Raw genomic sequence first — 23015 nt, forward strand, 5'->3', positions numbered from 1 at the left:
AAATTGAGGCTCAGGAGGGAAGTAATTTTTCCAAGATCACATAATAAGAGGCAGAAGATGACATTTAAAACCAACATCTATATTATTCCATTTTTCTCTGTGTCTCTGCTACCTCATCTGACATCTTCCCCACAAAACAGCAAGACTAGTCCTCAAATATATATGGCTATACAGGAAATGTCAACTGCTGGTCTAAACATATTTACTAAACATCACCTAAACGCCCAGCTCTATATTAGGCGCTCAGGAGTTGTGAAGAATTCTTGTTTTGGCATATTTCTTGACTTAGGAAAAATCTGCCTCTGTATCCTTTTCCCGCATTTTCCTATGATCTATTTTTCTAGCCACTAGACATAATACAAAAAAATTAGAATCTTCTATGGCTTGGGAGAGCTAAATGAAAGACTTTGCTCAGTCAAAAATCATAATGATATCAATAGTCCATTTGAATCTCATGGATCTCAAACAACATAATTTGTGTCACAGTGACAATTTTTAAAAAGTGTCTCATTGAGAAAATTAAACCACTGCATTTGTATTATATTTTTAAACAATTACCAAACCTTCCCCTACTTTATTTAACATTGCAAAGTTTGCTGTTGAACTTCCTGTGAAAAATACCCTGAGACACTTTGCCAGAACTGGCTGTAGATTCGTACTATCATGAGCAGGGCAGCTGAATTGCGCTGTTTGGTGACCCTTAAGAAGAGGGAGAGGGAGAGCGGGGGACAATATGGGGGTAGGGGCAAGGAACAGTATTTCGAAAAAGCACATTCAATATTATAATACAATGTTCTATTTAGAAAATAAAATACATTGCTGTCACAATACAAACTTTGAAAGTAAAGCTTCACAATAACTTCTTTGCTAGCAGTGCATGAGCGTGAAAAAGTTGGCCTAAGAAATGCTACTCCATATATATATATGATTAGGAACTCATCAGCTTACCCCTCAGTCTTAATTCCAGAGCCAAGTTCTCAAATCCATGCAAAGACTTGTTCCATTTGCAAAACTCTAAGTTGTCATTTCAGTGACTGGATTTCAGACACTTGTTTGGTTTTGTTGGTTTCATTTTTATCTTCCTCACTTAAAGGAGAAATAAACCAAAGCTTTCTTCTCCCTAAATGGCTTGAGAGGGAGAAAAATATGAATAAATTATGTTCTAATGGATTACTGAAGATTCCTACACATCCACCTGGATTCCACCCAACTTTTGAAGCAAAAAGCATAGGGCATTCCCACTTCATAAAGCAAGAATGTCTGGTTACTCTACTTCTGATTTCATGTAATTGAAAATAGGTCCTAGCCACCAACTACTCTGAATCAGGGTTCATGTGCTTTCCTCCCTGCCACTCTAGCTCCATCACTGAGGAAGAGTTTCAAATGGCCAACTCACCATCTTGTAAAGATTCCTATTCACCAGCTCTGTTAGAGTAGAGCCTCAGGGAACTTAGCATACTTCCTAGTTTACAACTAGTTTGTTCGACTACTGGCAAAAATCAATAAAGTACTAAAAGGAAGGAAGGAAGGGCAACAAGGACATGTTTGACAAGGTGTGTAAATCCACTTTTCTGATGGCAAAGGACAATGAACAGGATTCATAGCAGCAAAAGGATAGTGACCAAAAGTTAAGACAGGACATATCAAGGTAGCTGAAGAGCATGAGATCCAGGCCTTTTATTTAGGAGGAGAAACAATATTTGACATTTTCACCAGTATTAATTTGTTAGATAAGCAATTTCAATATATCATAATACTTATGATTCCCTTTGGCAGTGTCCTGATAATATTTTAATATATCAAGACCTCTAAGGGGTGCTGGTTAGGGTCGTTAAGGTGGAAGGTGAGGGTATAATGGAACCAAACTTGTATAGATCACTCAGGGTCCAAACAGGAAGCAGAAAGCAATTCCTCATGCCACAAGGAAAATGGCTTCTGGGAGATGGATGGCCCAATGATACCTGTGTAATTTTAAGCATGGCTCTTTTTTTATGTGTTTTATATATTATGAATCCATCTAAGACTTAATTTGAAAAAAATATCTCCACTGCTGAAAAGGAATAAAGTTAAAAAATAGATGAGGGCTTCCCTGGTGGTGCAGTGGTTGACAGTCCGCCTGCCGACGCAGGGGACACAGGTTCGTGCCCCTGTCTGGGAAGATCCCACATGCCGCGGAACAGCTGGGCCCGTGAGCCATGGCCGCTGAGCCTGCGCGTCCGGAGCCTGTGCTCCGCAGCGGGAGGGGCCTCAACAGTGAGAAGCCCGCGTACAGCAAAAAAAAAAAAATACTAGATGAACACCATTACAACAGAACAATCTTCTTCTTGAGAACAATTTTTAAAACTGGATAGAACATTAAAACAAAACGTTCCATTAAAAGTATTAAAGAACAGGGAGGCCTTCAAGATGGCGGAGGAGTAAGATGTGGAGATCAACTTCCTCCCCACAAATACATCAGAAATACATCTACATGTGGAACAACTCCTACAGAACACCTACTGAACGCTGGCAGAAGACCTCAGACCTCCCAAAAGGCAAGAAACCCCCCACGTACCTGGGTACGGAAAAAGAGAAAAGAATAAACACAGACAAAAGGATAGGGACGAGACCTGCACCAGCGGAAGGGAGGCGTGAAGGAGGAAAGGTTCCCACACACTGGAAGCCCCTTCGCGGGCGGAGACTGCGGGTGGCGGAGAGGGAAAGCTTAGGAGCCGCGGAGGAGAGCACAGCAACAGGGTACGGAGAGCAAAGCCGAGAGATTCCCGCACAGAGGATCAGGGCCGACCGGCACTCATCAGCCCCAGAGGCTTGTCTGCTCACCTGCCGGGGCGGGCGGGGGCTGGGAGCTGAGGCTCGGGCTTCGGTCGGAGCTTTGGGAGAGGACTGGGGTTGGCGGCGTGAACACAGCCTGCAGGGGGTTAGTGCGCCACGGCTGGCCGGGAGGGAGTCCAGGGAAAAGTCTGGAGCTTCCGAAGAGGCAAGAGACTTTTTCTTGCCTCTTTGTTTCCTGGTGCGCCAGGAGAGGGGATTAAGGGCTCCGCTTAAAGGAGCTCCAGAGACGGGCGCGAGCCGCGGCTATCAGCAAGGACCCCAGAGACGGGCATGAGACGCTAAGGCGGCTGCTGCCGTCGCCTGTGCAGCCCGCCACTGCCAAAGTCCCGGGATCCAGGGACAACTTCCCCGGGAGAACGCACGGCGCGCCTCAGGCTGGTGCAACGTCACGCCGGCCTCTGCCGCCGTAGGCCCGCCCCGCCCTCCGTGCCCCTCCCTCCCCCCGGGCTGAGTGAGCCAGAGCTCTCGAATCAGCGGCTCCTTTAAGCCCGTCCTGTCTGAGCGAAGAACAGACGCCCTCAGGCGACCTACCCGTAGAGGCAGGTCCAAATCCAAAGCTGAGCCCTGGGAGCTGTGCGAACAAAGAAGAGAAAGGGAAATTTCTCCCAGCAGCCTCAGGAGCAGCGGATTAAGTCTCTGCAATCAACTTGATGTATCCTGCATCTCTGGAATACCTGAATAAACAACCAATCATCCCAAAATTGAGGCAGTGGACTATGGGATCAACTGTAGACTTGGGGTTTGCTGTATGCAATTGACTGGTTTCTGGGTTTATGTTTAGCTTAGTTTAGTAATTAGAGTTTATTATCACTGGTAGATTTGTTTATTGATTTGGTTGCTCTCTTCCTTTTTAAAAATTTTTTTTATACATAGATTTTTTTTTCCTTTTTCTCTTTTTGTGAGTGTGTATGTGTATGCTTCTTTGTGTGATTTTGTCTGTATAGCTTTGCTTTCACCATGTGTCCTAGGGTTCTGTCTGTCCATTTTTTGTTTTTTTACTATAGTTTTTAGCACTTATTATAATTGGTGGATTTGTTTTTTGGTTTGGTTGCTCTCTTCTTTCGTTTTTCTTTTTATTACTTTTTTATTTTTAATATTTTTTTTATTTAATAACTTTATTTCTTTTTATTTTTTTTCTCTTTCTTTCTATCTTCTTTCCTTCTTCTTTCTTTCCTTCTTTTTCTTTCTTTCTTTCTTTTTATCTCCCTTTTCTTCTCAGCCATGTGGCTGACAGGGTCTTGGTGCTCCAGCAGGATGTCAGGCCTGTGCCTGAGGTGGGAGAGCCAAGTTCAGGACATTGGTCCACCAGAAACCTCCTGGATCCACATAATATCAAACAGTGAAAGCTCTCCCAGAGATCTCCATCTCAACGCTAAGACCCAGCTCCACTCAACAACCAGCAAGCTACACTGCTGAACACGCTATGTCAAACAATTACAAGACAGGAACACAACCCCACCCATTAGCAGAGAGGCTGCCTAAAATCATAATAAGGTCACAGACACACGAAAACACACCACCAGATGCAGTCCTGCCTACCAGAAAGACAAGATCCAGCCTCATCCACCAGAACACAGGCACTAGTCCCCTCAACCAGGAAGCCTACACAACACACTGAACCAACCTTAGCCACTGGGGGCAGACAGCAAAAACAACGGGAACTACAAACCTGCAGCCTGCAAAAAGGAGACCCCAAACACAGTAAGTTAAGCAAAATGGGAAGACAGAGAAATATGCAGCAGGTGAAGGAGCAAGGTAAAAACTCACCAGACCAAACAAATGAAGAGGAAATAGGCAGTCTAGCTGAAAAAGAGTTCAGAGTAATGATAGTAAAGATGATCCAAAATCTTGGAAATAGAATGGAGAAAATACAAGAAACATTTAACAAGCACCTAGAAGAACTAAAAAGCAAACAAACAATGATGAACAACACAATAAATGAAATTAAAAATTCTCTAGAAGGAATCAGTAGCAGAATAACTGAGGCAGAAGAATGGATAAGTGACTTGGAAGATAAAATAGTGGAAATAACTACTGCAGAGCAGAATAAAGAAAAAAGAATGAAAAGAATTGAGGACAGTCTCAGAGACATCTGGGACAACATTAAATGCAACAACATTCGAATTATAGTGATCCCAGAAGAAGAAGAGAAAAAGAAAGGGACTGAGAAAATATTTGAAGAGATTATAGTTGAAAACTTCCCTAATATGGGAAAGGAAATATTCAATCAAGTCCAGGAAGCACAGAGAGTCCCAACAGGATAAATCCACGGAGAAACACACTGAGACACATATTAATCAAACTATCAAAAATTAAATACAATGAAAAAATATTAAAAGCAGCAAGGTAAAAGCAGCAAATAAAATACAAGGGAATCCCCTTAAGGTTAACAGCTGATCTTTCAGCAGAAACTCTGCAAGCCAGAAGGGAGTGGCAGGACATATTTAAAGTGATGAAAGGGAAAAACCTACAACCAAGATTACTCTACCCAGCAAGGATCTCATTCGAATTTGACGGAGAAATTAAAAGCTTTACAGACAAACAAAAGCTAAGAGAATTGAGCACCACCAAACCAGCTCTAGAACAAATGCTAAAGGAACTTCTCTAGGCAGGAAACACAAGAGAAGGAAAAGATCTACAATAACAAACCCAAAACAATTAAGAAAATGGGAATAGGAACATACATATCGATAATTACCTTAAATGTAAATGGATTAAATGCTCCCACCAAAAGACACAGACTGGCTGAATGGATACAAACACGAGACCCATATATATGCTGTCTACAAGAAACCCACTTCAGACCTAGGGACACATACAGACTGAAAGTGAGGGGATGGAAAAGGATATTCCATGCAAATGGAAATCAAAAGAAAGCTGGAGTAGCAATTCTCATATCAGACAAAATAGACTTTAAAATAAAGACTATTACAAGAGACAAAGAAGGACACTACATAATGATCAAGGGATCAATCCAAGAAGAAGATAGAGCAATTGTAAATATTTATGCACCCAACATAGGAGCACCTCAACACATAAGGCAAATGCTAACAGCCATAAAAGGGGAAATCGAAAAACAAACAAACAAAACAACTAATACTAAACTTTCTTTGGGTTATTTGTATGGAAATATGTTAATATAAATGTTTCAGACATTACATGAAATTTCTAAAAATCTTATAAGTATAATAAGTCATAATTCTAATTATTACTTTAAAATGTGTATCTCAGAAATAACTAAATTTCCTTGTCAATTGCATTATTATGAACTTTCATCAAATCTTTAACCATGGTCATTTTTAAGTGTTTTGTCATTTACAGAAAGTTCTGGGTGTACTCTGATGCTTTTGCAAATATGTTCCTATAAAAGGGTTTCGTCTTCAAGGAATTCATGGAAAAGACTCTGACAAGTACAGGTTTCTGGTAACTGACTATACTGCTGAACTGAATGAATAGGCATTTTCAGAACTCTAATGGAGAACTGATGAATTCATAAAAGTGCTAACAAAAGATCAAGATGAAAAAAAATTACATGGGACTGAGTGAAATGAAGAGGATGATTATAATTTTTGTGACTTTCTGTTTGAATAAAAAAAAGGGGGGGAAATCAACAGTAACACAATCATAGTAGGGGACTTTAACACCCCACTTTCACCAATGGACAGATCATCCAAAATGAAAATAAATAAGGAAACACAAGCTTTAAATCATACATTAGTCAAGACGGACTTAACTGATATTTATAGGACATTCTATCCAAAAACAACAGAATACACTTTCTTCTCAAGTGCTCGTGGAACATTCTCCAGGGTAGATCATATCTGGGGTCACAAATCAAGTCTTGGTAAATTTAAGAAAATTGAAATTTTATCACGTATCTTTTCCGACCACAATGCTATGAGACTAGATATCAATTACAGGAAAAAAATCTGTGAAAAATACAAACACATGGAGGCTAAACAATACTTAATAACCAAGAGATCACTGAAGAAATCAAAGAAGAAATCAAAAAATACCTAGAAACAAATGACAGTGAAAGCACCACGACCCAAAACCTATGGGATACAGCAAAAGCAGTTCCAAGAGGGAAGTTTATAGCAATACAATCCTACCTCAAGAAACATGAAACATCTCAGATAAACAACATAACATTACAGCTAAAGCAATTGGAGAAAGAAGAAGAAAAACCCCAAAGTTAGCAGAAGGAAAGAAATCATAAATATCAGATCAGAAATAAATGAAAAAAAAATGAAGGAAAAGATAACAAAGATCAATAAAACTAAAAGCTGGCTCTTTGAGAAGATAAACAAAATTGACAAACCATTAGCCAGACTCATCAAGAAAAAAAAAGGGATAAGACTCAAATCAATAGAATTAGAAATGAAAAAAGAAGTAACAACTGACACTGCAGAAATACAAAGGATCATGAGAGATCACTGCAAGCAACTATATGCCACTAAAAGGGACAACCTGGAAGAAATGGACAAATTCTTAGGAAAGCACAACCTTCCGAGACTGAACCAGGAAGAAATAGAAAATATATAGAGACCAATCACAAGCACTGAAATTGAAATTGTGATTAAAAATCTTCCAACAGGGCTTCCCTGGTGGCACAGTGGTTGAGAGTCCACCTGCCGCTGCAGGGGACGCAGGTTCGTGCCCCAGTCTGGGAGGATCCCATGTGCCGTGGAGCGGCTGGGCCCGTGAGCCATGGCCATTGGGCGTGCACGTCCAGAGCCTGTGCTCCGTGGAGGGAGAGGCCACAGCAGTGAGAGGCCCGCATACCTCAAAAAAAAAAACAAAAAATCTTCCAACCAACAAAAGCTCAGGACCAGATGGCTTCACAGGCAAATTCTATCAAACATTTAGAGAAGAACTAACCCCATCCTTCTCAAACTCTTCCAAAATATAGCAAAGGGAGGAACACTCCCAACTCATTCTACGAGGCCACCATCACCCTGATACCAAAACCAGACAAAGATGTCACAAAGAGAGAAAACTGCAGGCTAATATCACTGATGAACATAGATGCAAAAATCCTCAACAAAATACTAGCAAACAGAATCCAACAGCACATTAAAAGGATCATATACCATGATCAAGTGGGGTTTATCCCAGGAAGGCAAGGATTCTTCAGTATACACAAATCAATCAATGTGATACACCATATGAACAAATTGAAGGAGAAAAACCATATGATCATCTCAATAGATTCAGAAAAAGCTTTCAACAAAATTGAACACGCATTTATGATAAAAACCCTCCAGAAAGCAGGCATAGAGGGAACTTACCTCAACATGATGAAGGCCATATATGACAAACCCACAGCCAACATCATTCTCAATGGTGAAAAAATGAAACCATTTCCTCTAAGATCAGGAACAAGACAAGGCTGTCCGCTCTCACCACTATTATTCAACACAGTTTTGGAAGTTTTAGCCACAGCAATCAGAGAAAAAATAAAAATAAAGGGAATCCAAATCAGAAAAGAAGAAGTAAAGTTGTCACTGTTTGCAGATGACATGATACTATACATAGAGGATCCTAAAGACTCTAGACTCAGAAAACTACTAGAGCTAATCAATGAATTTGGTAAAGTAGCAGGATACAAAATTAATACACAGAAATCTCTTGCATTCCTATCACTAATGATGAAAAATCTGAAGGAGAAATTAAGGAAACATTCCCATTTACCATTGCAACAAAAAGAATAAAATACTTAGGAATAAACCTACCTAAGGAGAGAAAAGACCTGTACGCAGAAAACTATGAGACGCTGATTAAAGAAATTAAAGATGATACAAACAGATGGAGAAATATACCATGTTCTTGGATTGGAAGAATCAACATTGTGAAAATGACTATACTACTGAAAGCAATCTACAGATTCAATGCAATCTCTATCAAACTACCAATGGCATTTTTCACAGAACTAGAACAAAAAATTCTGCAATATGTATGGAAACACAAAAGAACCTGAATAGCCAAAGCAATATGAGAAAGAAAAATGGAGCTGGAGGAATCAGGCTCCGAGACTTCAGACTATAATACAAAGCTACAGTAATCAAGAGAGTATGGTACTGGCACAAAAACAGAAATATAGATCAATGAAACAGGATTGAAAGCCCAGAGATAAACCCACACACATACGGTCACCTTATTTTTGATAAAGGAGGCAAGAATATACAATGGAGAAAAAGTCTCTTCAATAAGTGGTGCTGGGAAAACTGGACAGCTACATGTAAAAGAATGAAATTAGAACACTCCCTAACACTATACAAAAAAATAAACTCAAAATGGATCAAAGACCTAAATGTAAGGCCAGACACTATAAAACTCTTAGAGGAAAACATAGGCAGAACACTCTATGACATAAATCACAGCACGATCCTTTTAGACCCATCTCCTAGAGAAATGGAAATACAAGCAAAAATAAACAAATGGGACCTAATGAAACTTAAAAGCTTTTGCACAGCAAAGGAAACTGTAAACAAGATGAAAAGACAACCCACAGAATGGGAGAAAATATTTCCAAATGAAGCAACTGACAAAGGATTAATCTCCAAAATTTACAAGCAGCTCATGCAGCTCAATATCAAAAAAACAAACAACCCAATCGAAAAATGGGCAGAAGACCTAAATAGACATTTCTCCAAAGAAGACATACAGATTGCCAACAAACACATGAAAGGATGCTCAACGTCACTAATCATTAGAGAAATGCAAGTCAAAACTACAATGAGGTATCACCTCACGCCAGTCATAATGGCCATCATCAAAAAATCTACAAACAATAAATGCTGGAGAGGGTGTGGAGAAAAGGGAACCCTCTTGCACTGTTGGTGGGAATGTAAATTGATACAGCCACTGTGGAGAACAGTATGGAGGTTCCTTAAAAAACTAAAAATAGAACTACCATTTTACGCAGCAATCCCACTACTGGGCATATACCCTGAGAAAACCATAATTCAAAAAGAGTCATGTACTACAATGTTCATTGCAGCTCTATTTACAATAGCCAGGACATGGAAGTAACCTAAGTGTCCATAGACAGAAGCATGGATAAAGAAGATGTGGCACATATATACAATGGACTATTACTCAGCCATAAAAAAGAAACAAAATTGAGTTATTTATGGTGAGGTGGATGGACCTAGAGACTGTCATACAGAGTGAAGTAAGTCAGAAAGTGAAAAATAAATACCGTATGCTACCACATATATATGGAATCTAAAAAAGGAAGAAAAAATGGTTCTGAAGAACCTAGGGCAGGACAGGAATAAAGACGCAGACGTAGAGAATGGACTTGAGGACACGGAGAGGGGGAAAGGGTAAGCTGGGACGAAGTGAGAGAGCGGCATGGACTTACATATACTAACAAATGTAAAATAGCTAGTGGGAAGCAGCCGCATAGCACAAGGAGATCAGCTCGGTGCTTTGTGACCACCTAGAGTCGTGGGATAGGGAGGGTGGGAGGGAGACGCAAGACGGAGGAGATATGGGGATATATGTATATGTATATGTATAGCTGATTCACTTTGTTATAAAGCAGAAACTAACACACCATTGTAAAGCAATTATACTCCAATAAAGATGTTAAAAAAAAAAAGAAGTATTAAAGAACAAACAAAAAAAGTAACAAATTCCTAGGACAACAGCTGGGATAAGGCAGAATCCAAAGAGATAAGCCCAACATTCAAAGTTGCTTAATCCTAAGGCATTTGCCAAATGTAAAGTAAAAGCTGTAAATCCATCCTGGAGTTGTGGTGGATTTGTGGGTGAGATAGTTAGAAGTCAAAGTGCAGAGACTTCCTTGCACACTGTCAGTGGGAATGTAAATTCATGCAGCCGCTATGGAAAACCGTATAGGGGTTTCTCAAAAAATTAAAACTAGAACTGCCATATGATCCAGTAATTCCTCTGCTGGATATACATCCGAAGTAAATGAAATCACTATCTCGTTGAGATACTTGCCCTCCCATGTTCACTGAGGCATTATTCACGATAGCCGAAATATGGAAACAACTTATGATATCATTCTGAACATAGAAAACCTAAAAGAAACTGCATTTAAATTGTAAGAATTAATAATAGAATACAAAATCAATATGCAAAAATCATTTGTATTATTACAGTCCACCAATAAAAACTAGAACATAAAATTTCTGAAAGATACCATTTATAACAGCATCAAAAACATCAATTTCCTAAGAATAAATCTGGTAAAAATGCGTGAGACTACTATGGGGAAAACTAGGAATCTTTACTGAGAGAGTCATTAAAGAAGAGATGGTCCATGTTCATGAATGGGAGAACTTATTAAAAAAGGTCAGTTCCCACATTGCTCTAAAAGTCATTGTTATTCCAATAAAAATCTCAACAAGCTATTTTTATGGTTTTAACTAGCTGATTCTAAAATTTATATGGAAATGCAAAGGAAAAAGAAGAGCAAAAACACCCTTAAAGAAGAAAAACAAGGTGAGAGAATTAGCTCTACCGGTTACGAAGCCATAATTTAAAGACAGTGTAGTAACCTCATATACTATAGTAACTAAGAGAGGGTAGTATTGGCCCAAGGATACATAAATAAAACTACAAAACAGTAGAATTCAGAAATAGACACATGCATATATAGATCTAATGTATGAGAGGTGGCACTGAAGACTAGTGGGAAAAGGATGGTCTTTCAATAAATTGTAATGGGACAATTGGGTATTTGTGGAGAAAATTGCCAGTGGACCCCTAACTCACACTGTATGTAAATGTCAACTCCAGGAGGATTATAGAGCTGAATGTGCAAGACAAAACTGTAAAGCTTTCAGAAGAAAACAAAAACGATCTTTGCGACCTTGGGGTAGAGAACGATTTCTTCGACAAGATGTGAAAAGCAGTACCCATATTGGGTATTAAACAAGTAATTACATAAATATATACAAAGTGTGTGTGTGTGTGCATACACACACACACACACACACACTTAGAACAGTGTTTGGCACTTGGTAAGCACTCAGTAAAAGTAGCCGCCGTAATAATAACTTTCATTATTGTTATTATTAGGCTGTGATTCTTTCCTCCTATGATATCAGATACAAAAATCCCAAGAAAGTGTATCAGAAATTACACAGTGATTACCAGTTAATTCAGCATCTTGTGAGCTTCTGATGACCATGAATATCTTGGTTAAGTCAGGTGTCCCCGACCCCCCGCCACACATTTTCTAAAATGGCAGGTGCCCACTTTGCCCACAACTGAACCATTTAAACTGCCACATCTCAAAGGCCGGCAGGCAACCCAAAGATAACATTCAAGCACCTTTCCCCACCATAGTTTATCTTATTCTAAATTATATAAAAAGGCTCTGGGAAGCAACCTAATCAAGAACAATTTAAATTTTGCAAATGGACAAAGAATTTCCAGTGTAATCCTCTAGATCTCATTATAATAACCATGGATGGGGACACAGTTACAGCCCAGACTGTACACACACTTTCAAAATATCCTCATCTGGGAGTTAGACTAGATGACCACCAACATCCCTTCTGATCCTAGAGTGTTAGAATTCCATTGGCTAATAATACATTTAAAATGTAGGAAGTCAAATTGAAAACCATCAGCAAAGATCCAGTTACAGTGTTTACTCAAAACTTTGTAGTGAGTGTCAAGGCTGGAACTCTCTATTTCATGAGCCACTTTCTTTGCCTTGATCTGAGGGCTTTCCTCTGATTAATTTTCTTCTTAACACTGGCTTGGACCCACTTTCCTGAGGGGGTTTGATTCTTAATTTCCAATTTGCTCTAATAAGCCGCTCTCCTGCCTCTCCAAACTCGTTGAACCAAATCTGTGCCTCCTCTTCTACAGAAATTACATTGCTGTTTGGTTTTTGAGTCCCCAGTTTTTTCAGATTGCAATTACAAGCTACCCTGGACCTTCTCCATTTTAATTCCAGCCTCCGTTTAAAGAAAGAAAGAAGGGTGATATTTAATCCTTCCAATGAACATATTGCAAGAGCAATCACTTCATGGCTTCAGTCTGTGTGGGGCTAGGGGAATACTAAGGGGCCACATTACATCATACGGTGGCTAAAAAGGAACACTGGGAGCCGTGTCACTAGGGACAGTCCCTGCAAAACCAGAATGTCTAGTCACTTTGACCTACAGCAAAAAGTATCGAATAACTAGGACAAGTGCTAGTGCAAACAGCTGATCAAGTCATTAAACCCTAACGCGGCCACTGGGTACTCGGGGCCACGTTCAAACCAGCCAATTAAAGAAGCGATCTGGGACAAGAGAGGAGTTGAGCTCTTTCCTTTTCCTTTTTAGTTTTTCTTTTTCTTTTTCTTTTTTCTCAGAAGAACCTGAGAACACGGGTGATGAAAGGGACAGCAATCTGGCCAATTGGGGGAATTCCCGACTTAGAAACTCAGCAGAATCTTTTCTCCCTAGGTAAGGTGAAACCACTCCTTTGCCTCTTGAGCCACTGCTGCAGGAAACCAGACGCATGGCAACCTCCGGGGGGAGGGCCTCCTTCCTGCCAGTGTGTTTATGGTTTGCATAAAGAACATGATAGCACTTTAATGGGCAAAAGAAAATCCCTGGTCAGCAACCAGGCGGCCTCCTGGCCTTCTATCAGAACAGTTGTGCCACAGAGCAGCTGACAAGTAAGAGCTCACCCAGCTGGTCCGGTGAAATTATCAGGTAGATCAAGATGGCGATCAAGAAAAATAATAGAAGAGTCACTGACTTTTCATTCATTATATTAATTATAAAATTATATTAAAAATGTCATTTTATAATATATGTTTATATAAACAAATGGTCTTCAACATCTTTTTAAATAACATATATTTTTCAATGTTTAGTTTCTATTTTGCTTGAGGTATTTTGTACATATGTGCCTTGTGATTGCTGCCGCTTTAAAAGATACAGTACTCTTTAGGGGGATGAATCTGTTTTGTTTTGTTTTTTAATGAAATAAACCTATATTCCTGATAAAAAGAAAAAAAAGGAAAAGAATACAATAGCTATTATTTTTGCTGCTTTGACTCTGCAGCCGTTCCTATACTAAGTACCATATTAGCTTATACAATAGTCCCAGTAACCCTAGAAAGAGTTTCTATGAGTATCCCCATCTTTCAGATAAAGAAACCGAGGCTTCGAGGTATTAGAAAATTAGCCCAAGATCACAGAACTAGAAATCTGCTGTGTCTGATCAACAACACACCCACTATACGTCCCTCCTCTGCAGCATCTCTGCCCAGACTTTATTCCTTTAACTTCCTTCAGAGCGACTGCATTAAGATGCCCTTGCTTATAAGGCACAAGAGTCAAGATCTAATAACATATTCTATATTTATTTGAATAAATGCATGTAATTTTCAAAAGTTAACATATCATCTCATTGGGCCCCCACTACATCTTATTGGGTAGGTAAGACAGGATTTGTTTATTTGTTTTTAAATTCCCTTTGAAATTCTTTTCAGTGACTAAACATTCCCAATAATTAAATGTTTAGAAGTTTCTTGCAAGACAATTGTCAAGATAGAGTAAGTCGACAAATTTACCCATTAGTGGAAGGATAACAGACCTGCCATTTGTTTGGAGCAGTCTTAACATAAGCTGGGAGAGGAAAATGCATTATAAAACCACAGGGAAGAGCCAGCACCACCCCAAGTAGCTCAGAGACTCTGGGGCACAGGGAAAATTTCTGGGTGTTTCCTCTGCCTTGTCTCTACAGGCTTTTGAAAGCTAGGACAAAATAAAATAAGTACTTCCGAAAGATAGAGCCATTTGGGAAGTTGACATTTTCCCTAAATTCCAACTCTCCTACTATTTACTCCAATTTCTAAGTAATGGCATAAAAATGCAGTCTCTGTAGGCACCCAGAGGAGTGACCATATCCCTGCTCCTCTACTCACTAGCTATAAGACCTGTAGCAAGTTACTTCACCAGTCTGAGCCTCAGTGTTTTCATCTGAAGAATGGGGATATTTGCTGAGAAAATTAAATAAGATTAATGCATAGTAAGTGCTTGGCATAATTCTTATGAAGCACTGAAGGACATAATCCTCATTTCTATCACTGATTAACAAATTAATATTTGTTATAAATTTGTGAATAAGACATATCTGGTACAAACTTATTCATCACCTTTCCATCAAAGCTGGCCCTTTGGTAGCCCCTATCTCTGAAAGCTACCATGCCCTACCTCCCAACTACCCACTATGTCAGGTTCTAGGAGAGTCATGCCTTACCCTCTCCCATCATGCAATTCATCACTCAGTCCTTTTGGTTTGATCTCAGTGTTATTGGCCAAATCCATCCCCTCTCCCTTTCCATGCTTTTACAGTGTCTCATCAGGAAGATTGCTGTAGTCTCCAAAGTGATTTTGCTAACTCTGGTATTGCACACTCTGTTCCATATTCTGAGCCAAAGTAACCCTCTAAAACACACATCTGATCATATTACTCCCTGCTAAGAGTCTTCAGTAACCCCACATAATCTTCAGGATACAGTGGAAACTCTTTAGCATATATAGAAAGCTCCACATGGTATGAGCTCTGGTGAAACTCTACTGGCTTGTTTGGTTTGTTGTTCCCCTCAAAACTTCATTTCAAAATGTATAGAATTCCTTAAACACATGTTGTTAAAAGCACTTTATATACATATGTGTATATATACACACACATATATGTGTATATATGTATATATTCCTTTAAAACTCACAAGAGCTCTTTGAAGCTGCGGCTCTTAGTATTCCCTTCTGACTTAGAAGGAACCTGTGTGCCAGCTCAGATAACTAACTTGCCCAAGTCACACAGCTTGACGTGGCATAGTCAGAATTTGCACCAGGCACAGAGTCTGTGATCTCAGTCCCTCTACCATCCATCTTCCCCGAGTGCTCTCTGCCAGCAGGGCCTCTCCTTGACAAGCCCCTTCTCACATTCACACCTCAACTCGGGAAACACCTCTTCTGTGATGCCGCTCCTGGATTCCACCTTAGAACAGACCACTTGGAGTGTTGTGATTCTTCTGTGTCTTGTATAGCTGTCCATCCCAGTACGTGTCATTCCTTAGAATGCTTCTGTATGTATAGGCCTCTCTCCCCTACTAGATTATAAATCCTAAAAAGTGGGAAGATTGTTTATTATTTGTACCCTCAGTGGCTAGCACAGTGTCAAGCACATCTTAGGTATTTAATAAATGTTTGGGGGATAAGTGGTGGAATGAATGAATCAATGGAATGAACGAATGAAAAGTCAGTAAAACAGTGGGCATTATAAAAAGTTTCTGTTTCTGCCTTTTAAGAAAAATATAAAATGGGAAAAGGTTCAATCGGTATACTAAGTTTGGAAGGTGAGGGGGAAAGAATAGGGGTGGAAAGGACGTGGTCTTTAGGCTCATGGAGGACATGGATATGGTGAGGGAGCACACATTCACGGAGGAATAGAACACTAAAAGCCAGAGCAGCAGCCCTGAAGCTTAAAAGTCTCACTAGGACAATCACATTGAGCACTGCTTTCACAGGGAATGAATGTATGAATCCAAGAGCTGATTCAAGCTGAACAATGCAAATAGGCTTTTTAAAGGTTGAAAGCAATGCACAGATGACTGATACAAATCCCATATACGTTTCCATTTCACTCGACTGATAATTAAGGAGCACCTACTCAGAGGCTTGAGATTGAAACACAAACATGAAAAATACAGCTCCTAAAACACAACCGAACAAAATCTATGGGATGCAGCCCAAGCAGTTCTTGGAAGTTCATAGCGATACAGGCCTTCCTCAAAACACAAGAAAAATCTCATGGGGATACATGTATATGTATAGCTGATTCACTTTGTTATAAAGCAGAAACTAACACGCCATTGTAAAGCAATTATACTCCAAAAAAGATGTTAAAAAAAAAAAAGAGAAAAATCTCAAACAAACAACCTAAACTACCCCCTAAAAGACTTAGAAAAAGAACAAACAAAGCCTAAAGTCAGCAGAAGGAAGGAAATAATAAATATCAGAGAGGAAATGCATAAAATAGGGATGAAAAATATAGCTCCTGCCCTGAAGAAGCGTATAGTCTAGTGGGAAGACAGATGTAGCAATCACTTATATGGTGCTTCTCAAACGATCAACGGTAAGGAATAGCTCTTTTTATTATTTTATTTCCAATGTGTTACAGATTGATACTTTTGAAAAGTACAAAAAAAATAAACTACTAGAAAATAAAATTTTTTAAAGATATGTAAAATACAGGCCCCAAATTTTTAGAATTGAATCAATAATCTTAAATTACTGTCAAATTGCCGAACTGTTTCTAAACAATTACCATCAATTTCTGTACTTAGCTCATGATGGAGTGGTAACAGTTTGCACACCAGCAGTGGTCCACAGGCCACAGTTTGAGTTCAGTGACATGTAGTACAAGTTAGCTGCTTTAAAGAGCCTCCTATGGGAGAATAGGATGAGAAGTTTTTAAGGCAACTTCAATTATTTGGGAACCAAACCCTCTCTACATATGTTCCCCAAACTTTACCCCTCAGACTAAAAGATTCTTTTCTCTTCCTCTGCAGGACCTATTTTCTTAAAAAGGTAGCCTACATTTGCTGCCTCATCACCACGCCAGAGTTGTTTCATAGCGCAGAACAGAAAAGAATCACTGCACTTTTTCATACTTTTCTTATAGCATTTATATCCTGCAATGTGAGATAGCTTTTTATCTCTCCTTTCCCATTATATTTTAAGCTCTCAAGGACAAGAAAGAACTTGATCATACGTACCTTAATATCCCTGCAGCCTCTACTAAGAGCCTTCAACATGCTAAGTACTCAATGACTACTTGGCAAGTAAGTGCAAGAAATGAAATAATGAATAAGCAAGTAAACTAGCTACTGCTCGATGCCTCCAAAAGCATATTACTGAGATGTCCTAGGTTTTAAATTTTTATTTGATGCCAAAGGTGAATGATTCCCTTTAGACTAAAGCTGCTGGAATCATTTAATTTTTCTATACTTGATCCACATGTGAAATTCCAACCAACATCAAATGAAAGTTTGATTAAACAGACCAGGAACAGCATGTGTGATAGATGTGAATTCCCCCTAGGGCAGGATGTAGGTCTGGAAACCAGAAGACTTGACACTACAGAGCTGAAAGTTCTTGAAAAGAGCCTATATCCTATGCCTAAAGAAAAACAATGTATACTTCATGTCCCAGAAAAGAAACCGGTCAAGTTCAGAGACATGGAAATACCTGGATCAAGTCTCCAGGTTTTGAGCCTTCCTTCTTTCCTCCATATTTCCCACTCCTTAATTTTTTTCCCTCTTAATTTTTGTATTCATTCCCACCATAAGAAAAAAAAAATGGAGAATTTAGTGGTGCTGCAAAAATAGTCCTAACCGAAGGAGACAAAAGGACAAATCGGTTTCAGCTTCCAGAATTATTCTAGCTTCTCAGAAGCTCTTGCTGCCCTTGAAGCTGCTTTCCTGGAGCAGTGAAGATTCCTGGGATTCTGCAAACAGCTAGAGTTATCTGGTGAGTGATCAGAAGACTCCTGGGAGGAGGCCCAGCTGGGATTTCTTCCAAACCGTGTCTGCACCACCTGTAACTCTTCAATACATATGCTTGCCAGAAGATTGTCCCAAGTCTAGGGGGATGGGGAGAGTTGCCATTCCAGAAAGAACCACCAGCCAGCTTTGGCAGAGAAGGGCGTCCTTGTGCATTGGGAAGGAGTCAGGGCTTCCAGCTAAGGGCGCCTCGCCAGCCCTGGTATGCAGTTCTGGGATCTGTGCCCACCGAGCCTGCCCCAACTTGCCCAGGAAAGAGAAGCCAGGGAGAGATGGGAAAGGTGTTCTCTCTCCCCACCTCCCTCCAGTTCCAGCCAGCTCCAGGCTCCTTTGAAGTCTTGGGCCAAAAGACATGGCCAGTACTGATGCTGAGGCTTTTTTCAGTGAGCCTCTGGTATTCGAGTCCCCCCCACCCTCTCCTTCTCTCTCTCTCTCTCTCTCTCTCTCTCTCTCTCTCTCAATTTCTCTCTGGAAGGCAAACCACATAAATCAAAAAGCGCGGGCTTTGGAAGCAGATAAACCTTGATTCAAATCCTGGCTGGGCCATGCACTGGGTTTATAAGCCCAAAAATGTTATTCAATTTCTCTGAAACTTGGAGTTCTTATTTCTGAAATAGCAGTAATATAACCCAGAGTTTCTCAATCTCAGCACTCCTTACATTTCAGACTGGATACGTTTTTGTGGGGTTGGGACAGCAGGGTAGGGGTGGGGTCTGTGCTGTGCATTATAGAATGTTTAACAGCACCCCTGACCTACCTATTAGATACCAGTAGCACTCTCCCCCGCCCAGCTGTGACAACCCAAAACGATTCCAGACTTTGGCTAATGTCCCCTGAAGGGCTAAATTGCCCAGTTGAGAACCACTAGCCTCATCTAATCCTTAGGATTGTTGTTTTATACATATTATTGCAAATACAGAGTACGGTACCTATGAATGAATGAAAAGCACCCCAGAATTATTCATTCCCACAACAGATGCCATCGCTGCCCCTCCTTAGCATCCACCTCAACTCACTGATGGCCGCTTCCCATGATCACCTGGACCCTCTGGCCTTAGGAGTATGGTTAGTCCATGAACAGGGCAAACTGGAAGTTGATGTCCTTGCAAGCAGCCCTTACCCACTGAGAGGCTAGGAGTTGGTGAAATAAACACTCCAGCCTCCTAGCCCTTTAGTTGAGACAGTTGTGTTCTACACTGTCTCCCCGAATTCCCCAGTGGGCTTAGACTCCACTTCCCAGGGGGGCAGCTGGCTATATAACCTCTTCCCTGTCTTCACTTTCCTAAGTGAAGGTATGTCCTAAGGTCACTTCCCAGATTCTTTGTACAACTTCTGTCTTGCTTGTGTTTCTATCTTTCAGTCACCTATTATATAAAAACTGTGACTTTTATTTCTATAAATGTCCTCTGCTTGCTGATTCATCAGACTTCTCATGAGCACCTACCCAGGTCACAGTGTTTCAAAAAAATTTTTAAGTACTGCAAATAAGCTACTGTCCTACTCTGGGGGCTGCTGAAAATCACAATCAACACATCCCAGACAGTCTCCAGGCAGGTAAAACAATGAGCCTAGGCTTCTCACTTCTCACTTGGCCTAAGCCCCATCTACCCCCCATGTTGCTGCCACACAGTTTCTTCTCAAATGCACATCATATAGTGTCTGCCACGAGCCCAGCAGCCTCCACTGCTGTAAACTCAGGACCTGAAACCACGCGGCACATAGTCAGTACCTGGTAATATCTGCTGAATTACTGAGTGAATGTCATCCTCATGCTTAAAATCTTTGGATGCTTCCCTACGTTATCAGTAAAGGATAAAGATCAAACTCCTTCAAATGGTACACGAGGCAGGGTCTTTGTGACTCGGCCTCTGCTTCCCTCTCCAACTTCATCCCTCACCACTTATTCACTCAGCCTTACCCCTAAATACACACATGCACTGTGCAATTGCCATCCCATACTATTTGTGGTTCTTACAGAGGTATGTTCTTTTTAGGGCTGTGCTCTTTGCACGTGTTGCCCTCAGTTTGGGATGCCTTTTTCAGGTCTTTTCCCTGTTGACACTATTACACTATTGTACTTTGGGGTTTGCTTATTAATCTGACCCACTAGAGAGAATGCTTTGAGATAAGGGGCCATTTCTTTAATTTGGAGGTATCCCCAGTGCCTGACACATTTTACATGCTGAGAAGATAAACGCTTGTGCATTAATCAAAGGATTTGATTGTTCTCAGTAGTAGTAATTTTAAAAAGCTTTAGTATGTGAATTAATTAGGATTCTCCAGAGAAACAGAACCAATAGGATATATATAGATATATAGAAAGAGATTTATTCTGAGGGATTGGCTCACATGATTACAGAGGCTGAGAAGTCCCACCATCTGCTGTCTGCAAGCTGGAGGCCCAGGATAGCTGGTGGTGTAATTCCAGTCCAAAACCAAAGGCCTGAGAACCAGAAGAGCCAATGGTATACATCCTAGTCTGAGTTCAAAGGCTTGAGAACTGAGAGTGCTAATGCCCAAGGGCAGGAGAAGATGGATATCCTAATTCAAACAGAGAGAAAATTCTTCCTTCCTCCACCTTTTGGTTCTGTTAAGGCCTTCAAAGGATTGGGTGATACCCACTCACGTTGATGGGAGAGATCTTCTTTACCCAGTCTACTGATTCACATGTGTTTCTCCTTCCCAAACATCCTCACAGACACATTCAGAAATAATGTTTTACCACCATCTAAGCATCCCTTAGCCCACTTGAATTGACACGTAAAATTAACCATCACAATATGTAATCTTCATTCCCCTATATCAGCAACTAATTTTTACATAGAATATTTGGTAAATCCCAGGGATTCCCTGGCTGCGAACCAGAAAGACAAACCACAGGTACATGAACCACAATTATCTAAGCCTCTTACTATTATGGTTTAGTTGTACTAATTGTGGGAAGAAACTACTGCCTTGGCCAAGGAATAATGTGACCTGCCACCCAAGCCCGTAGAGAAGGCTCAATGTATGAATACAAACTCCTCCCACAGGTGGGAGGTTGTCACAAGAACCCAGAAAAGCTGTTTGGAAGTTGTGTTCTTCATTGAACTGAGCTCTTGCAACCTAGAAGAACATCTTCAAGATGGGATGTTTACAAATTCCACACCAGCTCTTAAATCTTAGAGCTTGCGGTTGGGACTAGCGAGCTGGTTTCATGGAAACAGAAGGTAGAAAACAAGGGCAGAAGAAGAATGTACTTGTTCTGCTCTAAAGGCCTAATTAATTCTACATCCAAATCCTCTTCAGAGAGAAGAATCTAGCTGGGACAAAGTGACCCCTCCTCACTTCCCTATCCCAATCTTCCACACTCACCTTTCTTAAACAAAGCTGGTTGAAAAGTCTCAGGGTTGTTTTCCGTTCTGAAACAACCCTGAGACTTGAATAAAATCTAATCATATGAGGAAAAAAATCATAATGGCAATGAAGAACATAATGAAAGGGGAGTTTTCATAATATTGATTCAATCGTGCAACCAGCAAGCACAGAGTGTCTACTTACGTAAGCATCTCATACATCACGAGGGGCTTCTTTGTTCCTGAAAATGATAATATTTATAAGGGGCACATGCCCACCAAGGCAAAGTGCGGGAGTCAAATGCTGAACACGATCTCTGAAAAGTAATAGACATTCACGTGACACGAAATCTCCTGAATCCTGTCAGTGGGATGATTTAGGTTTCTCCTGCTGAGCTAAGAATCAACCAAAATTTATTTTCAACAAAGTAGGAGACATAGGTCTTCTACCTGGACCGCCTGCCACTTTTCTTTATTTCCAACTTCCTAACCTTTGAATATCCTATTGACACCCTGTTTATTTCACAAAAAGAGACCTTCTACCACTACCTAATGCCCCCAGTTCTCCAAGCCCTTCACTCATTGGACTGTGTGTAACCCCTTACGGAAACCTGAATGAAATATGAATGCTGTCTTTTTCTTCCTCTGTTTCCACTCGACAATACATGATAACATATGCCATCCCAACTGGACTTCAGCAGTGTGATCTAAATAGCACAGGGGAGTCACCTTAACTCAACAGACAGTTATTTATGATGATATTCCAGGAGCTGGTCCATTCAAGACCATGAAAATTCCATGTGGAAATAAATGCAGAGACTGGAACTTCCTCAGAAAAAAATCAGAGAACCACCAAATGCCCAAGCTGGAAGACATCCACAGATACCACAAAACCAGCTAACTCCCCTGATGGTTGAAGATATCAATACTTCCCTAAAAGTCAGGGAAGATACTTGAGATGTTCAAGTCCCAATAATAGGGCAGATGAGCCACGCCAGGACTCAAGTTTCCTGACACTCACACCATGCTCCACAGTACCTGTCATCAAGTCTTCCCAGTACTAAATCCCTCAGTCTCCTGAACAAGCTGGCTTGGCATTGGTGGCCCCAGACATTGCCAACATGTTTTAACCAACAGATAAGACGATCTCCGGGAAGAGTTCGATGTCCTTTTCCTTGCAAGTACTAAAGCATCCCTTGTTACTTTCCTACAATAAATCCATGTGGGCTTTATCAGGATACTCAAAAAGTTTTTATCCAGGACCTTACGGATACTGAATGAATTAATTA

At 40.4% G+C, this 23015-nt stretch overlaps 1 long non-coding RNA gene across 1 annotated transcript in view; it reads right to left on the minus strand.

Moving 5' to 3' along the window:
* The window catches only part of LOC137209031 (uncharacterized), a 283085-nt gene extending 279900 nt beyond the window's left edge, over positions 1–3185 (minus strand). Inside the window, exons 1-2 of the long non-coding RNA XR_010935868.1 lie at positions 2821–3185; positions 949–1128 (exon numbers count right to left, since the gene is read on the minus strand). This is a non-coding gene — a long non-coding RNA (uncharacterized lncRNA). The remainder of the gene's footprint in view (positions 1–948; positions 1129–2820) is intronic.
* Positions 3186–23015: the final 19830 nt, after the last annotated feature.

The sequence above is a fragment of the Pseudorca crassidens genome, chromosome 16, assembly GCF_039906515.1.
Source record: "Pseudorca crassidens isolate mPseCra1 chromosome 16, mPseCra1.hap1, whole genome shotgun sequence".
Classification (NCBI taxonomy): Eukaryota; Metazoa; Chordata; class Mammalia; order Artiodactyla; family Delphinidae; genus Pseudorca; species Pseudorca crassidens.